Raw genomic sequence first — 25,717 nt, 5'->3', positions numbered from 1 at the left:
GTTGGTGCTCAAATCAGATAGATTATCGCCGATGAAAAATTTCGAACGCTGCTGAATCGTACTCAAAAAGCGAGTTGGAACAGTTTCAAAGCAGTAGTTTCTGGATTTTTAGGAAATAAAAAAGTGGAAAACTACAAAAAGCTAGTTGAAAATATGCTAAACAATTTTAAGCCCATGGACTCCCAGATGTCATTAAAAGTTCATATGTTGCATGCTCATTTAGATAAATTCAAAGATAACATGGGAGCGTATTCAGAAGAGCAAAGAGAACGTTTTCACCAGGACATTATGAGCTTCGAACAACGTTATCAAAGCCAATACAATGAAAACATAAAGGGATACTATATTTGGGGTTTATTAAGAGATAGTTCCTATGAGCATAAAAGAAAAAGTAAAACCGTGCACTTTTAAATTACTTTCTACTTTTTTGTAAGTTATTTTGAGAGTAAAACTTAATAAAAAAAATTAAAATGTTCCTTTAAATGGTTTCATTTTCAATTAAAAATTAAAACCTGAGATTTTGAAGAATATCGTTTAAGCGGTTTCCTAAATAAAAAAGCAAATTTTTTCATGCCATGTCAATAATACAAATTAAGTTAAATCCAGCAAATAAATGAGATTAAAAAAGCCACTACAGTCATAAGTGAATGAGCATATATCCAGTAACTAGTATTAAATTATCAGAATCTATACGAGCAGGAGGAGAAGAAAACCTACTGGTAATCAAATACGTCGTCGTCATCTCATACATAAATGTGTGGTTGATAGAAGCTTTAACGAGACAACGAGCTGAGAAAAGTCATAACATAAATACTGGAAAGATAAATGACAACAAAGTGCCGTCCACCTGTATGTTCCGTCTTCGCGGATGAAATAAAGTTTAGAAAACGTACAGCGAAATTCTGTACATATTGGGATGTCTAAAAACTGGTACGGATGGTAAGTGGTGCTACGTGAGTGTACCAACTTGGCCTGATGGCTCTTTAGTATCTATTTAGCGGTGCGACTTGTTCTTTTTATTGATTTCAAGAAAGACGCCTGACTCGAGTTTCCTCGACCGCCGGCTTATTTATGGTCTCCTTGAATGGTAACAATAAGAAGTTTTATTCAGTGATGCAATATCGGCGTTTTTGGAATAAATACGGCCTGATAAATCATTGTTCTCTTTATGACATTATTGAACGTGTAGATGGCAGCGTTTATTACATTTCGATAATATTCTCCACATTTACTAACCGCACAATATATGTATTTAGTGTGCTCGCATGTATTCTGATCATTATTTCATTTTAAAGCACTTACTGAAAAAAATTGACAAAATACATATTAATCAAAATATTTTTCAGCAATTTCTTTAACTTTTTCCCATATTTCTGGCAACAAAATTATGAAGGAGGATGATGGTTTGACAGAACTCTTATCAATCAACTTCCCGCAGCCAAGCAATTAGGCATTGGTGGTACCCAATAAGTGATAATCAGAAGATGATCTATTTGGTGAGTAAAATGGATGCAGCTGAACTGCTCATTCGAGCTCCAACAGTATATTCCTCACCACTTATAACGTGTGGTGGAATGTTGATATATAAGATTATAATTGCATCTGTTACTCACTATTACATATCTGCATTTATAGTTTCATTTGGTTTTAAGAGCTCGTAACACAATACACCACCACATTCTGCGATCACCGACGCCACCATATTCTGCATCCGTGTTGAATGATTCACCTGGACTAATAACTTATTGCGGATTGTTGCAATAAAACCACTTTTCATTGACAATCATCATTCATATCAAAATTCGCTACAAAGAAAACTTATTTCCTACCTGAAAATTGAATTTTTCTTTGATAGTTTGTACTGTTTAACACACTAATACTTTTTTTTACTATTACGCTCTGTTTAAATCCTCTTTATGATACACAATCATTATATATACCTTTTTCTGCATATATGACACATTTTATTAGCAGGTCTACAATGCCCTTCCAGCCTTCAATAAGTCCAGTTTCTATAAAGATGATAGTCTTCTATACAGTTAACATAAGTAATATATTGTATAATTAATTATACAATCTAGAAGTCTCTAAATCATAAATATCTCTCTATTCTCACATATCCTTCTGATTATCTTTGTTGCGTTTTCAGAAGGAAGGAAAGCAAGAACACTAACTTTATATGATTTTTAATTACACAAACAGATGATTTTAATCATTCCTTTTTATTTTAAGATGGTAACTATAACAAGAAGATTAAGTCTTTGCGCTCTGAGCTCTCTAACAATTATGTTTTTGGTGACTGGCTCTCTATTTGAATCATTATTATAATATATAATCATTGTTAGCTATTTGTCCTGTATATATGACAGATTTTATCAAGTGGGCTACAATTCTCCTCCAATTTCATTAATTAAAATGATTTTGTTGATGGTAGCTTTCTACACAGTTAACAGAACTAATATATTGTGTGATTCATCATACAATACTAGTGTACAAGCCTCTAAATTATCAAACTTTTTTACTTTCAGAGTATTTTAATATTGGTTCAATAAAAATTTTTTTGTTCCTTTATTTTGCCACTTTCAGTGTATTCAAATATATCAGACCTGTAAATTATGTTTAATAGAAATTTACAACGGATAGTATTACTGTGTATTAATTCGCATTGGGTACCTTTGTAACCAACTTAATGTTGAAGCCTCATTGACAGGTTCCACTTTTCAGTATATGTGTTAAAGTCTGAAGATAAAAAAAAATTCAGTGCGTTCAAAGTGTCTAAATTTGTACCAAACAAATTTCATTTGCAGGAAATTTTACTTTTTACTTCAATTTGGGGAAAAAAGTGGCTGAAGATCTTCGAATGCTTTTCGAAGTTCATTCTAATCATACTATAACGATTTCAACATGTGAATATTGGCTTCGACGTTTTAAAAGTGGTGAATTTGATACCGAGGACAAAGAACATTCTGGACAACCAGGAAAGCAGAATACGATTATTTGAAGACCCTAATAGATGGAACTATTAATCAGAATTACTATCGACACCAATTAATGTGTCTGAACTGAGTAATGTGCAGAAAAATGACGGAATACGAACAAAGTCACAACATTAATATTCTTAAGTATGACATTGCTCCACTGCATTTTGCAAAACCGTTGAAAACATACTTACCCAACCCGGTGTATTATCCACAGCGTGCTCCTTCTAATTACTACTTGTTCCGACATACTAGTCGTGGCCTGTCTGATCAACTTTTCGTTTTTTATGAAGATATCAAACGATGGGTCGATTCGCGAATAGCCTCAAAAGATACACCGTTCTTTCAAGATGGAATTCATAAATTGCCTGAAAAATGGGAAAAAATAGAGGCTACCGGTGGACAAAACTTTGAATAAAATACATTGTACCGATTTTTCAGAATTAAATTTCAGTTATTTTAATTTCAGTCTGAAACAGAAATACTTCTTCTCTTACATAGCTTGCCCCGTGGTTCCCCCGAAGTAACAGAATTGCCAAAGTTAGTTAAAAAGCGTCTTATAATATTGCTTACATACATTAGGTGTCATGTTACAATGCGTCTTGCTGAGATGGTATGACAAAATACTTTTTATTTAAAGAAGAAACATAAGGTATTATTTTCCATTTAATGGGCGATGGAGATTATAATCGGACGGGGTTAAATCAGATAAATAATGAGGGTGCAGATAAATGTACATTCCATCTAAGCGTGGCCTATTCTTGTTTGTTTAAGTTAATTGTCGTGGACCGTTCCCAAGCAATAGATTAAAAACTCTCGGAAATCATTTAATTCGTTATTTGCTTCGTTACGACTGGCGATGTACGATGGTTAACACACAAAGGCGTTTTAAAAACCTGTCTTATGATTTCTACCTGACTTAAACTACCATATCTCTGCTTCATACCTATTTCTATACGGTTTATGTATTAATTAAATATTTTACAGCGTCTTATTAACACTTTTTCAACAGATATTTGTTACAAAGGATAGGAAAATTGATTCTACGTTAATGAATTTTAGTATGTACGTTTAATAATATCATGTAAATATATTTAAATTTATTATATTTATTATATATATATATGGGCCCCGAACCACGGTTCTTGGCATTAAGCCTACCAACTGGCGAGTGATCAACTTAGAAATCATCCCAGAAGACATCGGGTTTTACCCAGCCTAGTTACTGGCGTGAATGGGATCATTTTCCTTGTCGGATTTTTCACTCTTGCTTAGGATAATCATGAATATTAAACAATCACAAATACATTAAATCAACTATCGCAACAGTATCCACCTACTGTTGGCTGCATTATTGTTCTGTCTTCTCTGTTATATTAATAGGGTATTATTTTTATTTATTAAAAATAAGAAAGAATACTAAATTTTTCCATAGGTATGACTTATTTCCTTACAATCCATCAAGAATTATTCTTTTCCCATGCTTTAGTACTTCAAATATTCAATACCTATAATTTATCTAGTGTAGAAAATTCTTATTGTGTATTTTCAAAAGTGTGTTTCAGGTAAAGAAGTAGTTAAGCGGTTACTAGATATGTGTATCAAACAGTCACCCAGATTCTTATAGTAAATAGTAATATGAGCAAGCAAGTGTGATAATTTGGGTCTTGCTGTAAAATGACAAATTATGGCACATAAAAGAAAATTCCTTACTAATATGTAATATGAAATATATATATATATATATATATATATATATATATATATATATATGTATTATATATTACTGATTGGACACTGGGTCGTCACACATTATTTCCTCGTAGACTGAATCGATATCTTATCAGCCTCTCAAGTTATCTCCATTTGAGCAGGCACATTTTCTCTAAGAATATGCTTTCACATCACTATTTCCGTTATTATTGTTTTTCTCCAACTTAGAAAATGTTTTTACCTTTCTCAAGGTAGGGAGAAAACAACCATCAAAGATTAGTATGCTAAGTTTATGAGGTAAATGAGCACCGAAGACGGTGAACGCAGTAGACGCCCAAAAGAGGTTGTTACCGACGAAAACATTTAAAAAATCCACAAAATGATTTTGAATGAGCTTAAATTGAAATTAAATGAAATAGCAAACAGTCTAAAGATATCAACTGAACGTGTACATCATATCAATCACGAATATTTGGGTATGAGAAAGCTCTGTGCAAACTGGGTGCCGCGCGAGCTCACTTTTGATCAACAACAACGACGAGTTGATGATTCGGAGCAGTGTTTGAAGATGATCAAGTGTAATAAACCACGAGTTTTGCGTCAATATGTGACAATGTATAAAACATGTCTCCATTATTTCACTCAGAAGCCGAATCTACAGTGATCCGAGTGGATTGCACACGATGAACCCGCTCCAACCATCAATAGCGAATATTACATAAAGGACGAAATCGCCGAAAAGCGGCCGGATTTGAAGAAGAAATAAGTGCTGCTTCACCAAGACAATGCACCGTGTCAAAAATTCATGAATTGGGCTCCGAATTGCTTCCTCGTCCACCGTCTTCTTCAAATCTGGCCCCCAGCGACTATTTCCTGTTCTCAGATCTCAAAAGAATGCTCGCTGGGAAGAAATTTTCGTCGAATGAAGAGGTGATCGCCGAAACTGAGGCCTATTTTGAAGCAAAGGACAAATCGTACTATAAAAATTCATCGAAAAGTTGGAGGGTCGCTATAATCAGTGTATATTGAAGAGAATTATATTGAATAAACAAAACTAATTTTGCCAAAAAAATATGCTTTGCTATGATAGGCCGGGGACTTTTCAATTGACCTGTTTTGAGCATTTGTTTGGAATGTATGAGAGGAGATAGTATACTAACTAATTTTAATAATTTTATAAATAATTAAAATAATTTTATATATGACATAATAAATACACTGTAGTGATTAAATTAGAAGGTATATAGGAAATCCATAGAATTTAATAAGAAAAATGTTCACAGATACATACCAAGGATGAAGTAATAGAAGAAAATAATGAGAAATAAGCTGATATCAAAAAGACTTGACAAGAAATGTGAAATAAAAACACAGCAACGAAAGAAACAAGAACTAAACAAATAAAGGTAGATATGCTCTCCAATGAAAATAAAACATATTACTTGGATATAACATTGTTAATTAAGTGGCTAATTAGTTTAGGCCTCTGGAGGATACCACTACACAAAAAAACGCGCCAAGAACTCTACCTCGTAAATTGAAAAGTCCCCGGCCTACCATAGTAAGGTAAATGGTGTGGAAAAGAATTCAAAATAAATATACCAAAACAACCCTTTCCTATAAACAATTGTGACTGTTTAATTAACTCTAGTTTAGGTACTTGCACTGTATTGTTAAAATAAATTCAGAGTCAAAATAAATAAGAAGTTAAATCTGATGCGGCAACATTGCGACGTGAGACGTCATACATTTTGACCACTTGATACACATATATTAATGTTATGTAGAAAATTCCCTTTTAATCACTTAATAGGTTGTCATTATTCAAGAATAAACAATTGAATAAGGAATTGAAATTAGCCATAATTACTCAATGCATTTTAAAATACAATCATGGAAACGAATCTATATTACATCAACTTATCAACCAAATTACAGTTGTTAAACACTTAATTTCACCGACATAACGAGACTGCAATTAAAACAAAATTAAATGCGTCTTAGAAAAATAGATCTAACTTTGAAGGATTCCCTGGCTCGTTCTTAACCTTCGAATAGGAAGCGATGTTGTTGCTTATTAAAGAAGATAATTAAATAGTAAAACGTCTTCCGAGCTAATGAAACATAAAGGAAACGCTACGAAATTACTTCGCTAGAACCCACAGCTACTCGAATATCGTCTGTTTAATTAAAAACGCATTTTTAAAAACGCCCGCTAACAAAGAGACTGTTATGCATCAATTAACTAAACGGACAGCGTTTTGCTTTCATATTATGTGGCGTTTCAGCTAATAAAAAGCAAGAGTTATTAGCGACGTTATGGTGGGTACAGACCTGGGCATTCGAGGCGAATTTGAAAACCAACCAGGCTTCAGAATTGGATCAAAGTCGTAGTGTGCATGCACTTTGCTTAGTTCCGGTATTTGCCGCATGACTTTCAGCGCTTAGTGACGAACAGAGTGAACAGAATCAATTTAAGCGAGAGTGGGAAAAATTGGCGGGGCTATGAATGACATATCTTGATTTTGAGAAAACAACTTTTTTTGTAATTTAATTATTACTATAATTATATAAAAACCTTATAAAACAACATGATAAATTAAAATATTTATATTTTACTAGTGAGTACCTTGTTATGAAAATGAAATAATATTTTACTTGTATTTCCATTTTGCAAATGACAATTATCAGAAGTGTATCATGAAAATAAAATAATATCTTAAAAATATGACTTATGTTTTTCTTATTTTGCATTGAAATGAAAGGAACTATATTTATTAAACCATCCGTAGTACAAAATTTGTCAAATAACATGGAAAAACTATTTCACAACTGGTGAGAGCAAAGATGTTTTATAATTATCTCATATAAAATAATTATTACCAACATACAAATATTAACTAACAATACCATCAAAAATTAAGTTCGCCAAGGGTTGCTGGAACATTGGTTTTAAATATATTATTTTTATCAGCATATAAGAAAGTTGTGCAAATACTAGAAATAGTAATTGAAGAAGGTGAAAAAAATACTATAATATCATATTACTACTAATTTATTTAATTAGTAGAACAATACAAATATTTTAAAATGTAACAAACACTTCAACATGTAAAAATAACCACCAAAAAGACATATATTAGTCCTAGAATATAGAACAAAACTCATTAAGTATCTATTTTATTCCTTAGACAGCAGTTATTGTATCACGGCCGTGATCTTTCTTCATTTTTTCCAAGATATCTCTCAAATGTGCTTGTTAAGAAGTTTATTTTTGTTTTATAACTTGAAAAGACACTAGCATAATTTCTTCTTATAAGGACTGTGGCTTTTCCATCCAAATCATCTTGTAGTGGTCATCTTTTATTTTTTGATACTACTTAGCAGTTGTATATGAAATAATTTAACCACAGTTAACAAATATTTTATCACCGAACCAGTAATTAAATTTCCAGAATATAATCATACACCATGCGGTAAATTCATAGTTTATGGTAGGTGATATGGCTCGGTGAATGGAGGTAAAACGAAATGAAATAGTGGTGTTTACATTATGTGACCGTTATTTATTGAAGTAATATAAAAATGTGGAAAATACAAAATAGATAAAACGGATGGCAGCGGTGTTACCTGGAGACGAGGCTTGGGTAGTCGATGGTGGCACGTCTAAACCAAACGATGGGTGAGCACTGAGTGAATTGAAATACCCTTCAATAACATCCCAGATAAACGTCTCGGGGTTGCCAGCTATTCGTTATCGGGTTCTAGTTGGCGCTGCTGGCACCCCGCCCGTGTTCAACATCTGGGATTATATTTCTGGGTAATTTGTAGACCGTCATTCCACGATGTAAAATTCGACATGCCTCAAGGTCGCTACAGTAGTAATATTAAAATACAAATTCGTACCTGTTAATATAATTATTGTTTCTATTCTTGAAGGATGAATTGCCTGATGAGTCCATTTATATATTTTGTGCGATCAAATAAAGATAATATATTTAATTTATGGTCTTATTTTGTCTACAACATAGTGAAATTTCCACATATACAGTATTTTCTCTTGGGTTTGATTCTATATTCTGACAATTTTGGATTATTTCGTAATAATTACAGAAATGTAAATGTTTCAAATCTCTTCAGGAATTTATAAATAGAACACTAATATTGCATGAACATAAGAGATTTGTGACTTATTCTTACAATAATCTTCAGTTGAATTTCAATATTATTTGTATTTTCTTCCTTATCATAACTTTTATAATATTTTAAATATTTTAAAAACGTTATTGCTTTTTAAGAAAATAATACTACATGTACCGTCGAAAAATCATTCGCAAGTCATTTTGTTTTGGCGTGCCATTGTGAAAAATATGGCTATAAACAAAAGAATACGCGCCTCCGAGCCAAACGACGAAAACCATTAAATGATTTTTGGAGACCGAAACTATCCGAGAGGAACCGAACACGCCAAGAGTTGATTTCGGTCACCAGAAAATACAGCGAAGGGAGATATATAGGATACTGTAAACTGAATGTAATTTCAGTTTAGCACATGCGCATTTTCATTTATTTGAATTAAGAGTCAGAGTGAAGAAGTGCTCTCGTAGCCAACTACGCAAGCGCATATACCTTATTTTGTAACTGGTGTTTAAAATTTTACTCTCGACAGACACATTTAACCCTATGAAATTAAAAAGCAATAATCAAACATGTTATAATAGTAAAGGAAATACTGGGAACTCATTTAATAACTAGTAAATATAGTAATATGAAAATTAGCATTATTTTTGTATGAAATATTTTAAATTAAATGCTAATTAAAATGCACATCTTAATCATTTAGCTTTGTAATTTTGTTTACCGAGTAAATAAACATTGGAAACCATTTGAAAATAAAAACTCATGTTCTATTAGAAAATGTTATTAAAAATCTTTAAATTGATATGATATTATATATATGATTGATATGTTTATATCAAGTCCATGCACCATAAGTTCATAAACCATATTAACATAAAGACTTAATATTTTTTAATATTATTAATCTACTTTTATTTACAAAAAGTCTAGAAACCGTATTTGTATATGTAATTCATCTCAAAACAAAATCTTCATCTTGCACACCATCGTACTTTTCACCTGAAAGAAGTCACCAGTTAATACATATCATTATTTTTACTAACCAATAATTTATTTACCTATGCTCTTTTATAAAAAAATATTCTTTTTTCCTTGTTTGTTTCCACCTTGAGAGTAGTAGTCATTAAATCGTTAGGATGTCATTGATGATTAATGCTTCATTTGATTCAGGTCAACGCCTACTGGTAAATTTGATCTTTTCAAAAGTATCGTTCTCCACTACTCTTGTATCCTGCAATATCCTATATAATTTTTTCTATTTTCTAATTTAACTTTCATCAGCTTTGCCTCGACGAGTACTAGCAACTTCATCTATAGAAGAAAAATAAAATTGTTACTTTTTATCAGTTTTTGCTACTATTTTTGATGGACAATCTATTTGATCTCTAAAATGTTTTATTACAAGGCTGGCGGTTAATATTCTCATTATAAATAAAATTAATGCTGTTTGGATATTTTAACAAATAAAACTTAACCTTACATACCGTACTTACTTTTGTTCCTCCATATTTTAAGACCATTGTATGCTACAATACTAAGAATGACATATACATTTAATTATTATTGTTATTAACTTGTTAATGCAACAAAAACATTTAATTTAATATTTTTTAAGAAATCTGAGTATTCTACGTTATTTGTTGTCTTGACCACCGCCAATTCCATCATTCCCTACAGTTTAGCGTATTCTGAGATATATTCGTCAAATCCATGCCGAATATTCGCTCATTGTCCGCGCAGACTCCGAACAGTTCAAGTCTGTACTCACCATTACGTGACGTTTCACCTAATAAAGAGCCGGAATTATTAGCGACATTAAAATAGACGACGTTCTGCGCGAACCGGTGAGGCTAAACGTTTCGATTATGTGGTGACATTCCCGGACGACTTGACGTACATCAACCTGAGCAATTTTAATTGCAGGAAAATGCGGCGAAAGGTTAATCCACGACTGTCCGGGAAAAAAGTCGGACGTGTCGATGGGTTTTGAGAACTTGAGAGGACGCTTGGTTCTCGTATTTTCTGTATGAACTTTTTACGAGCTGCTTTTTATTCGATCGCAGAAGCTGTATTTTCTCTTAAGTACATCAGTGCGTTTTAAGTCACATCTTAATTATACGACTATTTTAAGTAACGTAATTTGTTTAATATATGGAATCGCTAGTTTAAGCCAAAGTAAGGCATCAACTGTTTTTAGACAAACAAAGGTAATGGACGACGAAGAAGAAGCTGAGTTATAAAATAAAATTAAACCTTATTAAATGTGTAGGAATGATTGTCTCGTCCGTCGGAAAATGTGGCTGTCTGTGCGATTGTTTGTTCGAACCCTCACTGCTATTTTGTACGGAAATTGTAGGAATCCTCACAGGAACTGAAAACACTGGTTAAATAAAAACTTTGTTTATTTCGATTTCGATATGTGATGGACAGGATATTAGGTTAGGTAAGGGAGGTATGGAAGCGCTATGGAAGTGGTACTGTTACAAGTGGTAGAGAAAAGAGAAAAGAGAGCGAGACGCCGTCGTTGGACGATTTTCAAGTGGCACCGATATTTCGTCGTCTTATCCAGGTACTGTGGAAGCGGTTCGAAAATCATAAATTTGACCACTAATAATACAGATTGCAGATTTTGGACAAGAAGCAAATCTTCATCATAATTTTCAAGCATACTAAAAGTTCAATATATTAACGGAAGTTCTTGGATTATCCAAAGTATTAAAGTTTAGCAGTATACTTATTGTGTTACAGATGTTTGAAAATTAGAAGACATATAATAATTTTATAATGAATAAATAAAGCTGATTTTTAAAATAGCCTGCTTTTCTTTAAAAGCAATATTAAAATCAATTTCCTGTTCATAAAGTATCCTACATTATACATCTAATCTATCCTTTATATCTCCTCTGAACTCTTATAAAATAAGATAAAATTAATACATTGTCTTACTACCTTGCATACAACAGGTACAACAGGTGAATTGAAAACTCCCCTGCCTACCATAGTAAAACACATTTTTTTGGCAAAATTAGATATAGTCGCTGGGGCCAGATATGGAGGATACGATGGATGAGGAAGCAATTCGAAGCCCAATTAAGGTATTTTTGCCATCGTTTTCACTGACTTGTGACATGGTGCATTGTCTTGGTGAAGCAGCATTTTCTTTTTCTTCAAATACGGCCAAACTATCCAGTAACGCTATGTAATAGTCGCTGTAGATGGTCCTTCCTTTTTCAAGTCAGCCAATGAAAATTATTCCAAGTGCATCCCAAAATACAGACATCATAACCTTGGCAACCAACTGTTGCGTTTTCCCACGCTTTAGAGCGGGCTCATTGTGTGCAGTCAACTCGGATCACTGTCGATTGGACTTCGGAGTGAAATGATAGAACCATGTTTCATTCATTGTCACATATCGACACAAAAACTCGCTTTTAATACGCTTGATCATCTTCAAACACTGCTCATCATCAACCCGTCGTTGTTTTAGGTCAAAAGTGAGCTCGCGCGGCACCCATTTTGCAAAGAGCTTTCTCATACCCAAATATTCGTGAATGATATGATACACGTTCAGTTGATATCTTTAGAGGGTCTGCTATTTCGTTCAATTTCAATTTACGGTCATTTAAAATAATTTTTTCGATTTTTTAAATATTTTCGTCGGTAACAACCTCTTTTGGGCGTCCACTGCGTTCGTCCTTGGTGCTCATACCAATTTTTGGTTGGTTGATTTTCCTGGGACAGTGTCCGGAAACTCGGCATCAAGCCAAGTTTTTGCGTCAACTGTATTTTTCTCTTCAAAAGACAATATTTTATCAACACGCGAAATTCCTTTTTATAATTTTTTTTTCACAACTAAAAAAGTTGCTTCACTCAAAATGTTATAATTCACAAACTAACGATCCTGATAGCTGTCAAATTTATACACGCATCTTTTAAGGGTTAGGGCTTAACTTAAAAAAGGATTTAACTCTAGTAGCGCCATCTATGTATTAGGCCGGGATTTTTCACCTGTTATGAAAAAATGAGTTACTTCTATAAAAATGTTATATAATCAGATTAAAATTATAATATTCATGTAGTACCGCTATATAGGATTTTTATCGATGAAAAACTATTTCATTCAACATTTTTTTGTTATATATCCTCTCTTTTAGCGAATCGTAACCGGTCTAAAATTAAGAAATATAATTCTCTCATTAACTTCCAACCAAAATCAGATGCCGTACAGATAATCTCGGGGTATTATTTCGTGCATAATTATATAAACGAAACGCCGTTTCGTAACCCTAAATCGTCTTCCGATATCTTTAAAAGGCGCGATCAGCGTGAAACAGCATCGGAATTAACGGGCCAGTAAATTTAAGCTGTTAAAATATTCGACAGTCGTCGAAAATTGTGGATTAGATCCCTTTATTCGGCTGAGATTATTGAATGTACGATTTCGTTAGTCAACCGACGACGTTCTTCACGCATTCAATGGTAATCTGGTTTGAATCTGGACTCGGCGGGAACCATATTTTTCGTTGTTCGATTGTTTGACGATTTTCCTTAGTTGGTCTCTCCGGATCATCTATTTAAGTACACTGTTATTTTGGTTAAACTGAACTACTGAATAATAATAAATTCGACGAAGCAGCTTTGTTCTTTGGAGAAGTCATGACTATCAATATGACTCGACGCTTAGCTAAATGGTAATTTCGGTTTTAATATAGCAGTAGGGCAGGTTAAATATAATTAAAACATTAATTTATCATTAAAACAAACATAAAATAAAATATACCTATGGGAAAATATTATGTGTCAATAATCGCCAGAAAATTGAACAATGACTTCAAAATAATAAATAAGGAACTCAGTAAAACGTAAAAAATAATCAAACTTAGATTTTTAACACAAAAACAAAACGTTTTCAAATACAATAGATAAAGAATTATCGTTGTAACAACTAAATATAAATAAACAAAAACTTTATTTAATCTATCGACTACACGTATTTTATATTCTACTATATACACACTATTTAGCTTAATACCTACCTAAACCTATCTATCTGTTTACAATATTATTTTAACTACTACTAACTATTCACTAAAAAATTTGATTTGTTTTGATCGTAATTTAATTTTGTGTATATGTCACTATTTTAATTTATTATATTAATATTGGTTTAGCTTGTCACTATTTATTTAACTTTTGAGTTCATTCAATTCACCGGAATAAAACTAATTATCAAGCAAAGAAGGCAGTTTGACGTTACATTAGGAATCCTTCTGCCCTTACTCAAAACATTCTTTGATATATTTAAGTGGAGCTCGGACAAAAGTATCACAGCTGAAGCTGTAAGGTTATAGAAAGTGTATTGAAGTTGCCAAAAGACACTTAGCCAAAAACTATTTCAACTAGTATCATGCTTCTACATCCATGCTTTGAAAAATACTCCTAGTCAGTAGATTCCCAGCACAAGCATCGCAATTCAGGGTGTAAATCTCCGGCCTGACACATAGATGGCGCTACTAGAATTAAATCCGTATGTTTTTCAGTTAGCACTAACCGTTAAAAGATGCGCCTATAAATTTGACAGCTATCGGATCATTAGTTTGTGAATTATATCATTTTGAGTGAAGCAACTTTTGTTATTGTGAAAAAATTGATAAAAAGGAACATCGCATGTTGATAAAATATTGGTTTTTAAAAGGAAAAAATACAGTTGAAGCAAAAACTTGGCTTGATGTCGGATTTCCGGATACTGACCAAGGAAAATCAACCATCAAGGATTGGTAAGCTAAGTTTAGACGTGGTGAAATGAGCGCTGAAGATGGTGAACGCAGTGGACGGCCAAAAGAAGTTGTTACCGACGAGAATATTAAAAAATTCACGAAATGGTTTTGAATGACCGTAAATTGAAATTGAATGAAATAGCAGACACTCTAAAGGTGTCAACTGAACGTATATATCACATCATTCACGAATATTTGGGTGTGAGAAAGCTTTGTGCAAAGTGGGTGCCGCGCGAGCTCGCTTTTGACCAAAAACAACGGTGAGTTGATGATTCGGAGCAATGTTTGAAGATGATCAAGCGTAATAAACCCGAGTTTTTGCATTGATATGTGACAATGGATGAAACATGGCTCCATCATTTCACTCACACGATAAACCCGCTCCAAAGCGTATGAAAACGCAACAGTCGGCTGGCAAGGTTATAGCGTCTGTATTTTGGGATGCGCATGGAATAAATTTTATTGACTACCTTGAGAAAGGAAGGACCATCAACAGCACCTATCAAATAGCGTTATTGGACCGTCTGAATGACGAAATCGCCAAAAAGCGGCCTCATTTGAAGAAAAAGAAAGTATTGTATCACGCCGTATCACAAGTCAGTGAAAATAATGAAAAAAATCCATCCATCCACCGTATTCTCCAGATCTGGCCCTCAGCGACTACTTCCTGTTTTCAGATCTCAAAAGAATGCTCGCTGGGAAGAAATTTTCCTCGAATGAAGAGGTGATCACCGAAACTGAGGCCTATTTTGAAGCAAAGGACAAATTGTACTACAAAAATGGTATCAAAAAGTTGGAGGGTCGCTATAATCAGTGTATCACCATTGAAAGAAATTATGTTGAATAAAAAAACTAATTTTGCCAAAATATTTGTTTTTCTATGGTAGGCCGGGGACTTTTCATTGACCTGTTACCATAAACTGGGTAAAAATTGTGCTATTCTGATTCCAACACAAATGGGCAGATGGAAGTACAAGTGATATTGACAAATAATTTTAGTATTTCTGCAAGTTGCCTAGACGGGGCAACCATCACCTACATCCTTTTGGTTGCTTCTTTAGGAGGGAGGTGTATTCGAGGGAACAAAGGGGTATGTTTATATTAAGATTGAATGGTGTCTCGAGGAAGACTTCTAGAGATAGGAATTTGGTTTACGTTAGAATAGATTTTAACCCCGAGTGTCATTTCGTATTCAATGTTCAACAACCGCCAGTTGTTATTCTTGCCTTTTGTTATTTTAAATCCTTCGTATGTGATTAATATTTGTAAATTATATGAACAGCTACACTTTTAAAAAACATGATAAATATCGAAATCACTTTTCCTCAACGTTTTGTTATGAATTAAATATGAATCTGAGCTATTAACTAATACATTCAATTAAGACATGTAATTTAATATAGATTAAAAAGGACGCCACTGATTTAAAAAAAACTAAAAAATCTGCAAACATATTAAAACCATCAGGCTCGTCTTCAACCTCTTCTCTACACCCACCGCTAATTATTTAGCATCGTGGATATATTTTATATCCTTATATCTATGCAAATGACTGGTTGTCCCCTCCCTCTTGTGTCCATCCCTCCCCACCAGCCACCTATTAAATTAGAACCTTTTTATTAACTGCCAGATAATGCGCTATATCGTCGAGCCAACGATGACAACATTAAGTTTCGAGATAATTACCGCGCGTATCTGGTTTTTATCTTAATTTTTATTGGTGCAATTTTTCCAGTTCCTTTTTTCCTCCGCGCCGATACGTTCGGTAGCCGGCCCCGTATTAATTATCCACCGGTTGGCGTTTAATTTTAATCAAATTAACGTCCGATAATGGGAACGGGGACGAATTCCGTCGGCTCGCTCATATTTTAGTGTCGGTTAATGAGAGGTTACCCGATAAAACGCACGATAGATTTCTGGTTATCCATAAAACGAGTTGCTCTAACAAGATTCCAATTCTGGAGAACCATGACATACAACAAGGATTATTTAATAAGTTTCGAAGTCACGTTGACGTCAAAACAGTGCAATGTTCCCTTATTGAATGTTCACATTTTAGTTAATATTAGCTTCCATATAACAGGTCAATTGAAAAGTCCGCGTCCTGGCACATAGATAGCGCTACTAGAATTAAATCCATAAGTTTTTTAGTTAGCCCTAACCCTCAAAAGATGCGTGTATAAATTTGACAGCTGTCGGATCATTAGTTTGTGAATTATTGCATTTTGAGAGAAGCAACTTTTGTTATTGTGAAAAAAATAGATAAAAAGGAATTTCGCGTGTTGATAAAATATTGCTTTTGAAAGGAAAAAATACAGTTGAAGAAAAAACTTGGCTTGATGCCGAGTTTCCAGACACTGCCCAGGAAAATCAGTCATCAAGGATTGGTATGCTAAGTTTAGATGTGGTGAAATGAGTAACGGTGAACGCAGTGGACGCCCAAAAGAGGTTTTTACTGACGAAAACATTAAAAAAATCCTTAAAGTGATTTTAAATGAACGTAAATTAAAATTGTATGAAATAGCAAACACTCTAAAGATATCAACTGAACGTGTACATTATATCATTCACGAATATTTGCGTATGAGAAAGCTCTGTGCAAAGTGGGTGCCGCGCGAGCTCACTTGTGACCAAAAACAAGGATGATGATTCGCAGCAGTGTTTTTGAAGATGATCAAACGTAATAAACCCGAGTATTTGCGATATGTGACAATGGATGAAACATGGCTCCATCATTTCACTACGAAGTCAAATCGACAGTCATTCGAGTGGACCGCACACGATGAACTCGCTCCAAAGCGTGGGAAAACGCAACAGTCAGCTGGCAAGGTTATGGCGTCTATATTTTGGGATGCGCATGGAATAATTTTCATTGACTACCTTGAAAAAAAAGAGCTGCTTCACCAAAACAATCCACCGTGTCACAAGTCAGTGAAAACGATGGCAAAAATCCATGAATTGGCCTTCGAATTGCTTCCTCATCCACCGTATTCTCTAGATCTGGCCCTCAGCGAGTATTTCCTGTTCCTAGATCTCTATAGAATGCTCGCTGGGAAGAAATTTTAGTCGAATGAAGAGGCGATCGACGATACTGAGGCCTATTTTGAAACAGTGTATCACCCTTGAAAGAAATTATGTTGAATAAATAAAATTATTTTGCCAAAAAAATTGTCTTACTATGGTAGGCCGGGGACTTTTCAATTGACCTGTTATAACAAAATTCTAATATAAATAAAGCAATGAAACGAACATTTTATGAAATATCATTTATATTGGCATTACAGTACATCTAAACCATATATCATCGAAGGACTTCAACCACAGTTAATTTTATAGCCACAATAGATTATAAGTTAGAGTTATTTTATTCCATTTGCATTGAACTCTTTCTAAACCACCTATGGTATCTCCTGGAGGCATAGTCCACTTAATTAGTAATTGTATATCCAAGTAATGTATTTTGTTTGCATTAGAGATCATATTTATCTTTTTTTTAATTCTTGTAGCTGAGTTTTCTTTCTTTCATAAATCTTTAGCCCTCTACAATACGATTTTCTACAGTTATCCAAGTCTGAATTTCTCCAACAGAAGTTGGAGAAATTGCCATTTCGGACGAATTAGAATTAATTCCTCCTCTAAAAAATAATTATATTGAATCGAGTATTTAGTTAATTATATCTGATGACGGTTCGAACATATAATATATCCAAAGTAGCAGTGAACTTACGTCATCAAGATGTATAATGCCTAATGCAGTTTGTAAATTCATTTTAATACCAAATAATATTTTCCTCATTTTATTTCAGTTAAAAATATATACAATGCTGTCTAAATCTAATTTTAAACGAAGTAATGGGTGCCCGTTATTACCAGTAAAATGCGTTAGAGAGGTAAGTATTATTACTATTAAATATTCAGCTGCTGGGATTTTTATTGGAAATATTTTTATTGTGTTACAACTGCACCGAATATTAGTATGGACACTATAATTTAAACACCTTAAATTAAAGAGAAACATTATAATTTTTTAAGTTATCACAGTTGTACAGACATGACGTTTTCCCATCTACCACTGCATATTCAATCAAATTGTTATGTGGGATGTTACTACAGAATATATGCAGGACTAGAAGGATATACAGGTAAGAACAGTTTGGATATGTGGAAAGAAATACACTCTCCACAATAATACCTTTCGGTTTGGATGAACTCCATCTGACACACAGAAGAAGACAATGGTGGAATTATGAACTAGTGTCAGACTGGAAATTAATACCCGAGTTATTGACATGAATAGTGACTGAATTAATTCTTAGCAGCATTCAATCATTTAATTATAATTCAATGCCGATAAGACCAAGACAGTGGTAGTGAGAGTGGAAATATATCGAAAAGTGAGTATATAATTAAAATAGCATAACTATAGAAAATCGTATTGTAGAGTGTGAAGGATATATGTCTATAGATATTCGCGTAATTGTTCAAAATATATATGAGCATTTAGTTAAAATGTTCGTGAAAAGAATGAATACTAACTGTTTTACAGATATGACAAATGCATTAGAAAGAACGAAGCGATTAAATCTAATTTTATCAAGAAAAATGTACACAGATAGTAACAAAAAATACTTAGGAGAAATACAGTGATATAACAATGATTTGATAAGAATACACAGCAACGAAGGAAACAAAAACTAAATATGAATATAAAGTGCATTATTATTATTAATAAAACGGTTTAAGCCTCAGGGAGCTAAACCACCTATGATAGGTGGTTTAGAAAAACTCTTAATATAATTGTATATATAATAAAATAACTTACAAACTGCTCTGGCTTTTTAATTAGTTGTAGTTTAAGTCCTTCGATAATATGTGCATCAGATGTGTTGTAATGTTAAAGTACATATATTTTGTAACATTTTTGTTTCATTATTTAATTTATTTTAGAAAGTTGTTATATATCAAAACTAAAATAAACTAAAACCCGTAAAATGTCAACATTAAACGAGATAATATTGCACCATTATGACGTCAATTGAGATATTGTGAGTTCACTGGTTCTTTGGATAGACTATAGTAACTGTAATAATATTAATGTCTACCTATTTTTTATGTAAATGTTTGATAACATTCATCAAATGTATTATAGTCTATATATTTTTATAATGCATTCTTCATTGCATTCAATATTTATTATAAAGAGACTAAATCTTTAAAAAAATAACGAATACTTTGAAAGAAACAATCGATAAATTTTCAGCTCTGTCAGCTGTACCGTGTATGTCGTCAATCGCAGCCGAGAACAAAACCTTTATCCGCAGGAAGGAGGTAAGTGAAAAACGACAAGAAAAAGCTAGAAAACAAAAGTAAAATAATTCAAAGTTATCCCGCGGAGCAAATATATTTTGAGACAGCGACGGCTCAGAACAAAGCCGAATAGCGTAAACAATAGCATCTAAAAAATGCGAAAAATCTTCAAAGACCGTACCACCATCAGGTACATTAATAACGACCCTAACAAGGTTTATTATAGTCACTGTTGAGTTAAGGCGAAGCTAACTTTTTACGAGGAAAAAAATTGTTACGCTAACATTCCGAACAGGGAGACATGTTCGATTCTTCGCGAGAAACGCTGGGTTCAAACAAAAACCTATAGAATACCAGTCAAAATCCATTCTTCCGTACCATTGTTTACTGCTTCTTACTCTTATACGACACCTATATAGTATGTTATAAAGTTTAAAAAATAATGTATTAAAAAGATAAATATAATATTATTTTCTTGTGTATTTTATCAATATTTAAATTATATATTTAAAATAAATATATTAATAAACTTGTGGTGATTTTGATATCAGTGACCAAAATTCGTCATCACTGGTATAGTTCCCTCTTGAAGAAAAAAAACTTACCGTCATCCCAAATGCTATTACAACAAACCATCTGAAAAATCTCACCATCTCATAAACTCAATACTAAGGTTAGAGCATTTACCCAGAAATTGGAAACACACGCACCATCGCAATAATTCCAAGGAAAAAAGCCAAGTCGAACTCATCCATCTACAAGCCCATCAATCTGATTTTTTCACTCTCTAAACTTGCTAAAAATGCGTTATTGCACGCTCTCAATAGTTTCATTGACGCAAACCACACTTGGAAATTGTGCGAACAATTTGGTTCCCGGGCCTAAGGCTCAAGCTTCAGCAAGCAGCCCGCATCGCAGCCACGCGGTCAGTTGCAAGACTGGAGCCATCTTTTTAGATATATCCAAAGTTTTTGAGCAAGTCTAGCATAACGGCCTAATTTTCAAAGCCAAAAAACTAGGTTTACCCGATGACCTAATACCCCTAACTCACTCAAACTCGGAATATAGGTCTTCAAGGTTCAAGGTTTTCAATGAACAAGGCTCCCCATTAGTCTCGGATCTATTCAATCTGTACATGGCCGAATCTGTACATCCCACTCCCCAAGCAATCAAACACAGCATTTTATGCAGACAACACAGCGTTCTTCACCACCGGCTACAGTCCCGATATCATTCGAAACATACTTCAGACTCAATTCAACCAGACAATAAAAGTCAACAGACCCATTTGGCAAGATTCCCTTTCTAAGCGATAGTGAGAAGAGATAGATAAACGATCTTTAGTGTCTAAATAAATCCAAACAAAAGGGTACTAAGATCTGAAGGAAATACAGTGAATCACACAGACTCGAACGGCGATAAATACAGATAAAACTTAACTAAACCAAAGCCTAATGAGACCATACACTGCAAATATCACTGAAAAACATTTTCTTATTATATTTAAAATATCAGAAGATATGTTTATATAAAAAACTCACAAAGACTATCCCATTCACATGATAATCAGATAAATCATGTAGTCGTTAAAGAATATTATATTTTAAAGAGATAAACGCCGTGAACTTCTTGTGAACACAAACGAGATGCCGAGAAGAATCTTTCAGTCGTAAAATAATGTACAGTTCGCGTTACATAAAAGCCTGAAAAAGTTCGACTTGCTACTGATTGCATTTAAATTTAAGTACCTCGAAAGCGTGGTTGTAAATTACAATACAACCGCTTTCCGTAAACCGATGAAAAATGCACAAACCACCATAAAATGTTAAATTACCTACAAAAAAAGAAACAAATATTGTTTAGTAATTACCATTTCCCTTTTAACTTCACCACTCGTTAGCTTCATAACTTTCTATTTCTTTTTAGACAATTTATGCTTCGATATAGCAGGATAACAATAATCAAATGAAGGATAGTGTGTCTTTAATAAAACTGTAATTTAGTTATTTTATCAGAGTTAATTAATCATCAATGTTATTTGAAATAATAGGAACATTTATTATTGGTTTTACCTAGACCAATAATTAATTAAGTATTGTATGAAATGACTGTTTGATTGATTTCTTTTTTCTCCACAACGCAGTTCTATCATAATCTCTTTTAAGTAACATTTAATCCACAGTTTTTCCAATTTTGTATTCATTCCAAATAATAGTTTTGTTCAAGGCCCTCCAAATAGGCGTTTTTCAGTCATAACTCATTCGACTTCAATCGACTCAAATCAGTTATTTCTTCAGGTTTGGAAATAGAAAATAAGCGAAAGGGCCAACTTTGGAGGATATGCTGGATGGTATATCACTTCGTAGTTTAACTTTCGTTCTAGATTTGTAAGCAACTGAAGTGATTTTTTATGGGCGGATATTTTAAATATAGACTCTGTTGTAACCTTTTCAATATTAACATTTTTTCGTATATGAAATATTACTGTACATTTTTGGCTTCCTCAGTAAGTTATCTTTAGCATAGGATATAATTGTGCTCCTAAATATATATATATATATATATATATATATATATATATATTCGATAATATATGTTGTATTATACGACTAGTACTGTACTGACTATCACTGTGATTTGAGTGGCCATGTGTTTTGAATACTGTTATGAGTGAGATATCTCAAAATAGCGGTAGGGATGATTTTTTTCCCATTTTATCGTCAGTTTCGTTTTGTAGTTCCGTCCAACCAGTCGCCTTTTCTTTCCGTTAAGTAAAAACAGTTTTTAAAGCAAATTTTTCTGTGTTTAAAATCATTTTCTATTTTATAACCAATGCAGTCGATGGGTTTCTCAAAGATCAAAAGGCTGTTCTGTTTTGAATTCATTAAATTAACCAGAATCAAATTAGGCATCAAGAAAAGTAGACAGGTTGACTGGTAATTGTTCAGCAGTTACTCGAAGCGTTCCTTGATATAGTAGTTATATATAGTTCAAAAACTATCGCTGTTGAAGCTGTAAGGTAACAAAAATTGTGTTTAAAGTGCTCAAATCTATAAACTATACCAAGTAGCTTCCAGATCAGGCTGAAAGGCTATCAACAGAGTATTGTAGTAGCTTAGTTTCATGGTCGTATGCTATTGGAATCTGGAATCATCAAAACTTTTAGATCTATTCCACATAGGGACACCACGGACATTTGGTAAAAAACAGTGTTATGTTGAATATCTTCAAGGACAAACTGAGGGACGAAGGTACAATCCATACTTCAAAACCATTTGTACAACATCTATAAGCTGAAGAGATGGAATAACGACCATACAAATCTCTGACCGTTTATTTAGGAGAGAGGTGTTATGTAATGCTGATTAGAGACCTGATTATCGCAGCCATATACAAGCGTCATATGCTTAAACTACCTAAATAATGAACAAATGATACGAGTTGATGTTTTTTAATAAATAAAAACCCTTAATGCCGCTTTGTATCGCCATTCAACTAATCTGTCCTTCTTTCCGTTAAATAAAAGAATTTTTTTAAGTAAATTAATAGTTTTGGTTCTCTACACCCTTTTAAATTTTGTAACTTATATAAATCGCCAAAAAGAATGCACATTCCTTTATCGGAACTCGAAATAACCTGAAATTATGTTATCAACATAAAAGAAAATTTCATTCCCTTGTTCGCGATTTTATTTATCCAGCGACATCATGTCTACGAACTTGACAAACAACGCGAGCCTGCATAAGGACCATTACCGTGTCGTTTATCAGTTCATGCATTATCCAACGGTCTCTTTATCTAATCCACGTCGAGTTCATCGTAATTTTTCTCGTGCATAATTTAGTACCTCGCCTGCAACAAATAGCATAAAATTATCGGACGTTGGGTCCGGTATAAAACCTCCAACTCGGATCCCGGTTATCTTTTAACGTATTACGGGAAAGCGACACTAAAACACGGATAAACCTGTATTCGGCACCGAAAAAAAACCGAATATTTACCGACTTGTTCGGGCGAAAAGATGACTTTCGATCTGATATGCCGAAGCAGAAATAGGATTGTTGATCCTTACGTATTCATTTGCAAATTGCATCTTTTTGAACGCTACAGGTACGATTTAACTTGCGTTTAAGTAAACTTAAATTAATTTTTAACAAGATATTTTTACACTCTCTCTGACCCCCACTGGGAGTCATTCACCCGTCCTGAACCGTCTTATTACTCCACTCGTACCTCTCACATAATTGCTGATCTACTTTCCAGGGCTGGAATTGCCTTGTTACATCCCCTCCTTGTCCACTACCCCGATTTTCTTGCTTGTGCCTTCGCTATCCCCTTCATAAGCATATCTTTATGTCAATTTTATAAAAGAAAACATTGTCCTTACCTTATTCGGCCCAAGTTCTGTGAACTTCTACACTCTTACCCTGGCCACAAGCACTCCAAAGTGCGACTGAATCAGCAGCCCCCTCTCCCCTCCCCATCGCGGATGTTTGGGTCCATACTGACCATACCCCATTCGTTTCTATTTTCACAAATAACGAGGTACAACGTCGTTGGGTCCAGGAGGCCAACCACAAAAGGTTCTTTAAGGTTAAACCTGATTTTTTCTCCTCTCTTAGCGTTCCTTCTTTTCCTCATCATTCCGTAGCTTTGAATCGATTGAGATTGGGCCACTGTCGTTTCTCGCACGGTCACTTGATCACTTCGAGCCCGCCTGTTCACTGTGAGTTTTGTCACCATGCCCCTATTTCAGTCTATCATATATTGAACGGCTATCCACGGCTCACACAGACTAGAACTAGGTATGGGCTGCAAAATTTCAAAAATGTGAAATCAGAAACATGAGAAAATACAGACAGAATCCTCGGATTTCTACGAAAAATCAATTTCTTCATAGAAACTAGCCTATGCTAAGTTTAGTTTTACTGACCAAATAACCATTAGTACTTCGTTATGGTTGATTTTATAGTCCTGTATTTGTGTTCATTTTTAAATTGTGTATACACTATTTATGCTTTTACCCACCCTGTTTGTGTTATTAGTTTTATTTATTTATTAGTTGATTATTTTATATATACACTTTATGTCTGTCCCCGTTATATATAAATCGACGTTTTCAGAAATTGAAATTAATGAATCAGAAAATGAACCAAACCCAATGAGAAAGTATCCGATTTCTAGGTTCCTAGATTATTTCAGTGTATCGATCTCTAACTGGCTTTCAGTTTACTTAAGCTCACATGAAACTTTTCTCTTCTTATTTGTTATTACGAACTTTTACGGGTACACATACAATCATCAACTCCATTGTCTATGTCCGTCTTGTTCTATACTATGACAATTTTCTTTATTGAGTATGATATTATAAACCCAATATTTTCTTTCTATATTCCTCTTCATCTTATCTCCTGCTGTGCTGTTATGTCCACTATATTGGACATCTTTCTATTGATCCCATTATTTCTGCTTGCAACGTCCTACTTACATTTCACGGTTCTATATTGATTTTATACTTTTGTTGTTTCCTTAATCGTTTTTATCATTAATTGAACTGAAATGTTTGAAGAACAAATATAGAGTTTTTAACAAATATACATCTGTTAGTGAACCTTCTGCTACAAAATTAATTGTGACAATTATAACATACCCAAAATTGAATTCTGTGTATATTATATGTCGTAAGCTCTTTATTTATGTGTTTACTTCGTATGTTTGTTAATATATATTCCATAATAACTGTTTAACTAGAAATGCTGAAATGAATGTTGAAGATGTATTTGTAACAAAATGCTAGAAATC

The 25,717-nt window shown here is 33.5% G+C and overlaps 1 protein-coding gene across 1 annotated transcript in view; it reads right to left on the bottom strand.

Moving 5' to 3' along the window:
- Window positions 1-5,532: 5,532 nt before the first annotated feature.
- The window catches only part of LOC143199141 (ATP-dependent DNA helicase Pif1-like), a 346,278-nt gene continuing 326,093 nt past the window's right edge, over window positions 5,533-25,717 (bottom strand). Inside the window, exon 2 of the mRNA XM_076408925.1 lies at window positions 5,533-5,543. The gene's annotated coding sequence lies outside the window, so the exon portion shown is untranslated. The remainder of the gene's footprint in view (window positions 5,544-25,717) is intronic.

This window comes from Rhynchophorus ferrugineus, unplaced genomic scaffold (genome assembly GCF_030347505.1).
Source record: "Rhynchophorus ferrugineus isolate W39M unplaced genomic scaffold, kcgeb_rfMv2 rfM6, whole genome shotgun sequence".
Taxonomy (NCBI): domain Eukaryota; kingdom Metazoa; phylum Arthropoda; class Insecta; order Coleoptera; family Curculionidae; genus Rhynchophorus; species Rhynchophorus ferrugineus.
This window is presented reverse-complemented; position numbering and strand designations above follow the sequence as displayed.